Source organism: Bacillus rossius, chromosome 13 (genome assembly GCF_032445375.1).
Source record: "Bacillus rossius redtenbacheri isolate Brsri chromosome 13, Brsri_v3, whole genome shotgun sequence".
NCBI classification, from domain to species: Eukaryota; Metazoa; Arthropoda; class Insecta; order Phasmatodea; family Bacillidae; genus Bacillus; species Bacillus rossius.
In genome coordinates, this window is record NC_086340.1 from 47,423,075 (window position 1) to 47,429,543 (window position 6,469).

The 6,469-nt window shown below is 36.2% G+C and overlaps 1 protein-coding gene across 1 annotated transcript in view; it reads right to left on the reverse strand.

Moving 5' to 3' along the window:
• LOC134538535 (protein croquemort-like) overlaps positions 1-2,808 on the reverse strand; it is a 57,016-nt gene extending 54,208 nt beyond the window's left edge. Inside the window, exon 1 of the mRNA XM_063379943.1 lies at positions 2,704-2,808. The gene's annotated coding sequence lies outside the window, so the exon portion shown is untranslated. The remainder of the gene's footprint in view (positions 1-2,703) is intronic.
• Between the last annotated feature and the right edge of the window lie 3,661 nt (positions 2,809-6,469).

Below are 6,469 nucleotides of genomic sequence, written 5' to 3' on the forward strand. Positions count from 1 at the left end.
CCCTCCTAGCACACGATGCATGCTACCTGCTGCATAGCTCAAACCCTACATTACTAGGCGTATAGGCTTCGGCCTGAGACACAATTAGTATTTTATACCCATCCCCCCCCCCGCCCAAACACGCTTAGTTTTAGTTAGGTTAGGGGAAAAAATAAGTTTCACAACAATGTTTCATCACGAAAACGTTGCATTATAATTCGGCCTTGAAACTTTACTCTCATCGCGTCCAAAGCAATTTCAGTTCATAAAATTTATATATACATATAATAATAGCCACATCAAGATACGGTATTTTTTCACAGTAAAAATTAAATTGCCACGTTTAACGGAATTCATATAATTAAAAAAAAAATAAGGTAATTGTTACGTAGCGGCTTTTACAGAAATTAATAATAACATTTAAAAGAATACTTGTTTTCAAAAATTAGACCTATTCTTGTTTTTACCTTGAAAACGTCTTTATATGCCAACTGGCCGTCACCGTTAATAGTTTACATTATAACACCTAATACTGTGCAATTATTTTTAATGGTAACGTGGGAATTACAACGTAGAGTAGAAACCAGTTCCAGTGTTGCAAATGCAGTTAACTTGCCAAAATACCCGTTTTTACCCGCACTTCCATAAAAAAAAAGTTTTAGTATAGTTTTGCGCCAGGTAAAATGGTATAAAAGATCAGCGAAACTAATTTTTTCTGGAGTCATAACATTATTATCGCTTAATGCTAATAAAAGGGTGTAAAATTAACTGTACACTCTATTGAGGATAATATGAACTTATTTTGACAGTTCTTGGACTGACATTTCTGCTTTGACAACTAACATAGGCCTACTTATGAAATAAATAAAACAAACAATCCATGTAGCCTAGCCTAGCCAAACATATAATAATTGTTTATTTGGTTTGTTTTACAGATATTTGGAAATTGTCAACGTCAAAATGTTGGTTAAAATAACTTGTGGTTAAGTAGTTCATACATACGATTACCATCTGTGCTGAAATGCAGTGATACATTTTCCAACAATGCATGTTGAAACATGGTTATATGTGGAACACCTACTTCCAATGGTTTAAGCAAAATGTTTGTCCTTTATTTCCACTCTCTTACCACGAGGGAACGGAGGTGTGTGCGTTTAGGGCGAGAGGTTGTGCGCGCACAAAACAAATGCTGCCATTTATCTCCAAGACGATTTGACGGATTCAGATACGGTTTTCTGTAAAAGGTTTACAATTCATCGGCGATGGTTCTTAGTTACTATAGGTGTTGTGGTGTTGTGGTGTTGTGGTGTTGTGGTGTTGTGGTGTTGTGGTGTTCAGTCGCCAGCGGGCACTGTAATAAACATTTTATATATAAAATTGGATGTTGGAAGTTCATAAAACCCCAGACATCTTTTGACCGATCACATATAAATTGGCACGTCGAAGTTTTTTTCATGGAGAAGGTTTTTATGGTAGCCATTATTTTGTAACTCGCCGCTAGATGGCGCTGCAGTGCTCTACTTCTACTGTTCAACCGATCGCCATGGGTAAACATAAAATCATGGGTAATATACATACAAACAGCTTTTGCGTGTCATTTCTCTATGTCCACCACGCTATCGATTTTTCTTTAACTCGCGGTCAATATATATCGCCCTGTGTTCATAGCGGGCCCGGATGGATTTTCTTGGGTTTGTATTTATATTAGGTAATAGGTAGATGAATATGTGTGGTACCTATAGTTGATATTATAGCTGTGTCTGTCTCTACGAGGAACAATTAGGCACATAAAGGAAGGAAGCTCTGAGAAAAGTCATAATTAGTTGTTTGTATGACAAACTTTGCGACAAATCGAACCTTTTTAAAATGCCTTTTATTTTTATACTTCGTTACTTAGGTACTTCCTTTAAGCCGGGGTTTTTTCAGAAATATTTAATTTTGCTTTTTTCAAAAGTGTTATTACTTGTGATACAAAAATACCCTCATTTTAGCCGGTATCTGAGAACACTCGCAGTTTTCCCCGCAGTAGTTTCAAATATGGGGACTTCCCGCAAATTGGCAGCCCTGACCAGCACACACGAGTCATCGCCGCTCGTACGACTTAACTCAGTGCCACACATCGCAGGATAAATACGCGTATGATAGACGTCCAATGTCGTCTTTCATCTTTCATATACTATTGTGAAGGTTAAATGAGAGAATAGTCGAGCTACATTAAAAATACGTTTAAAAAGCGTGGGCGGTTGATTAGGTTGGTATATTCCTAAGCAAACATTAAAAAAATATATATTATTTGAAAGTATTTTTAATGTAGCTACCCTAACCTAACCAACCACCCGCAATATTTTAAAGTATTTTTTTTTTCGTAGCTAACCTATCCTAATCGACCATTCTCAATATTCAGAACTTAAGTTCTCAACATGGGACAGTAAAAAAAAACAATTGCGATGACCGCGTGAATGCACAAGGTTGGTAATGTAACCTATAAGCGGCGTTATATCTAATTTAAAAACGCTGTTTTTAGGATAAATAGAAGAACGTATTAGAGTTCGAAAAAAAAATTCGAATTTTATTATTTTAGAGACGGAAAAACAGCGACGCGGGAATTTTACGACTTATAATATATACCTAATATTCACGTTTGTACAAATAAAACAAAAATATACACGGCTGTTTAGTCAGGGAAGAGATGGAGAAGTATAGGGGCCTGACGTGGGTACTCACGTCGCTATCGGCTCGCTCGGCGCGTGTTGACAGCGTGTGTCGTCCTCAGCGCACGTGAACACACGTCCGCTCGCGCCAGCTGCCGCGCGCGCACTGAGCCACTGGCCCAGGCTGGACTCTGGACGCCGCGCGTGCGCAGTGACGGAGCTCCCGCGCATGCGCAGTGGCGGAGCTCCCGCGCATGCGCACTGGCCACCGACCGCCAGCACCCACTCGCGCGGTGTTTGCACGCGCGCGCTCTTCTAACGAACATTGTTGATGCGACAGTGGTGCTGTGCAGTGTTGTTGCTGCAGCAGATAGCGGATCCTTGGTCCATGGCACGCCCCCACTCATGAGGTGGGTTTACGAAGAACCTAACCTGTACGCCGCTGAGCACACGGTCAAGTAATACGTTCAACTACCAGGCTGTGGTTTACGTATTAGTCGATAATTACAACTGATAAAAATGAGAGAGAATATAATAATGTTAAATTTGCGGAAATTCGTATTTTGGGCGTCGTCTGCAATTTGGAAGTTAATTTTGGCTAGGAATAATTTCTGATTTATTTAGTTGATTGTAGCGTTTTTATTGATTTGATTTGTTTTTTATTGCATTCAATAGACGATACCTAATGGTATAGAATATGTTATAAAAAATACAAATAAACATAAATACAAACATAAACAGGTACAAGAACAGTATTAAAAACATACAAAATTAAAATAATATAACAGCTGCACTTCCATGAATAAGCACCTATTTAAATAATATTATATATAAAAGAAAAGTAATACATAATTACAGTGAACAAAATTAATAATAGATATTAACAATTAGAACACAATCTAACCTATATCACATAGTACAGTTCATCATAATCATATATAAAAATCACCAAAAAAACAGTAAAAATGTTACGAAGCTACCTCCTGTTCATAATCATCTATATTATAAAAAGCCTTATGTGATAAATAAAGAAATAATTCTTTTTTCAATACATTTTATTGCTCCATATTTTTAGAGCTGATGGTAATTTATTAAATAATCTAATACCAACATTTCTAACTGACTGTAAAGTTTTTTTTCTTATGAACCCTTTGCAGATGAAATTCTGCATTAATTCGCGTGAAATACTCATGAATATTAGTTTTTTTATATAAATTAATTTTTTTATAAATAAACAATAATACTTTGTAAATATAAATACAGGGCACAGTAAGAAGACCTAAAGATTTATAAATTTCACGACAACTGTCCAAACGTTTCATGTAAAGTATAATTCTGATTAATTTTTTTTGTATAATAAAAATTTATTGTAGATGATGTCTATTACTCCCCCAATACATAATTCCATAGCTGATTAAAGAATATACATACCCGAAGTAGGCAGACCATAGGCATTGTTTGGTAGTTATATGAGAAAGTACTATAAACATATAATTAACACATACTGTATTTTTTTTCTTTAGCAAACCAAACGTATGTTTGTCCCATGATAAAAATTCATCAATATCAAGTCCAAGGAATCGTGAATGTGCCACAAAATTTAAGTTGGTATTTTTTAACAGAGTATTTGGTTTATTTGATTTTAATTTAGAGGAAAAAAAATTGTTTTACCATAATTCATTAGCAGTTTACTATTTGTAAACCAAGAGTTTAATGTATGTAGTGTACTCATAACCAGAACATCAAGTTTAGAAGCTGTATTGGCTTTAACCAGTACATTAGTTTCATCTGCAAAAGAAATGATAGGAATATCGGTAAAATGATAACTTAGATCATTTACATAGACCAGAAAAAGAAGTGGCCCTAAAACGCTACCTTGAGGAACTCCTACATTCATAAATTTAGGTAGGGAATTATAAGACTCTAAAATATTGTTACTATTGACTCTAGTAACTTGAACTATCTGCATTTATTTATTCATAGTGACATTAGTCATATACTTGAAATACTAGAGTTAAGATAAGATTGAACGTAACAATTTAGCTCGCACTAACTTCTTACACAAATCATAATCACATATAATTAACTTTAATTTATAAATATTATTGCGTGTAATACAGAATCATAGTTTATTTAGAGCCAATTATCGTAACATAAAATTACTGTACAGTTAAAAATATATTAATTAATTATGAATATATTTTATATACTTGTGTATAGGTACATAAACATTTATCAGAAACACATCAGAATAATTAATTCCCGAAATAATAAAAATTAAAAAAAAATCCAAGTGGTTATTTTTTAATACGTAGTTTATCGAACGCGAGAGACTTGACCTCGACACGCGCCGGGTTCGGAGCTGGCTGGCAACCCCGCACGGCCTCTGACGTCACCCGCCGTCCACTGACGTGAGGCATGCCACGTGTGTCTGGCCGCATTACAAGGGTCCTCGCTACACCCTCCCCCTCCGCTCCCTGCGCACCCTCCCGCCTCGGGCTATTGTCACCTTCAGCGGCCTGGGAACTACGGGCCTACAGAGGCCGCAGCGAGGAGTGGCGTGAATAAGCGTCGCTGTTCTGGTTGTTTCGGGCGTCGGGTCGGCCCGGGATCACGCGACACGTCACAGCCACTCTCGTCCGTTCGGGAAGGACTTCAGGGGTATATAAGCAGCGACGCCGGCTTCCGCGGCAGTTCCGCGAGTTCGGAGAGTTCGAGAGTGAAGGGAAGCGCGACATCGGCTAAGAGGGCGAGAGACCCCCTGAGAGTGGCGCGACGCGGAGTGACTGGATCTAGAGAGTGCGACTGAGTGGCGCGAGACTGTGTGTGTGGACAGGCGCGAGGTGAGGGGCGAACCACTGTCGAGCCTGGCTCCAGTGAGGAGTGCGAACTGCGGAACTAGACACACACTGAGTGCCAGTGATTGGTGATCGGGCATTTTTAAGTATAATTATTTATTAGTAATGAATACATTAGTTATTTAATAATAAATAAATGCAGACAGGATCTTATGTCACTGAGCAGGGAAAAGGATATTGAATGTTCGGCCATTGAAATAAAACTGGAAAACATAAAATATTTTCTGATTTTAATTTACAGATCTCCAGATGGGGATTTAAATATATTTTTTTCAATAGTTAGACAAAATAGTTAATAAGGTATGGAATGCAATAAATAATAATATAATACTATGTGAGTTCTCAACATAGACTTTGCAAAAGACAGCAGAAATAGAGACAAATTATTAATTTTTTTAAATCATGTGATCTGACCAACATAATTAGTCAATTTACTAGAGAAACACGCTCTACTCAATCTATATTAGACTACATCATAACAAATATAAATCCTAAAAATTACACTAGCGAAGTTAAGAACCTAGGAATAGCAGATCATTATTCTCAACAAATAACAATACGTATGAATGGAAAAATATCATTTAGTGATAAATGTATAACATTTAGGCCAATAAATAAACATTTAGAAGAAAACTTTATTAAACGATTGCAAGCAGAGGATTGGATAGATATCTATAACATGGAAAGTGTTAATCAAAAATGATCTACCTTAATAAGTACATTAGTTAAATACATTAATGAATCATTCCTAACAAAAAACATAAAACTAAATAACCAGAACAAGAATAATAAATGGATTACCAAAGGTATACGAACTTCCAGCAAATATTTAAAATACTCCACCAAATAAGTAAGAAACAAGAAGTAAGAACTTCCTTCCTTGAATATTACAAAAATTACAAAAACATTTACAGAAATGTATTACATCAAGCTAAAAAGATTCAATTAGAAAAAGTAATTCACCTAAGCCAGGAAAAAATA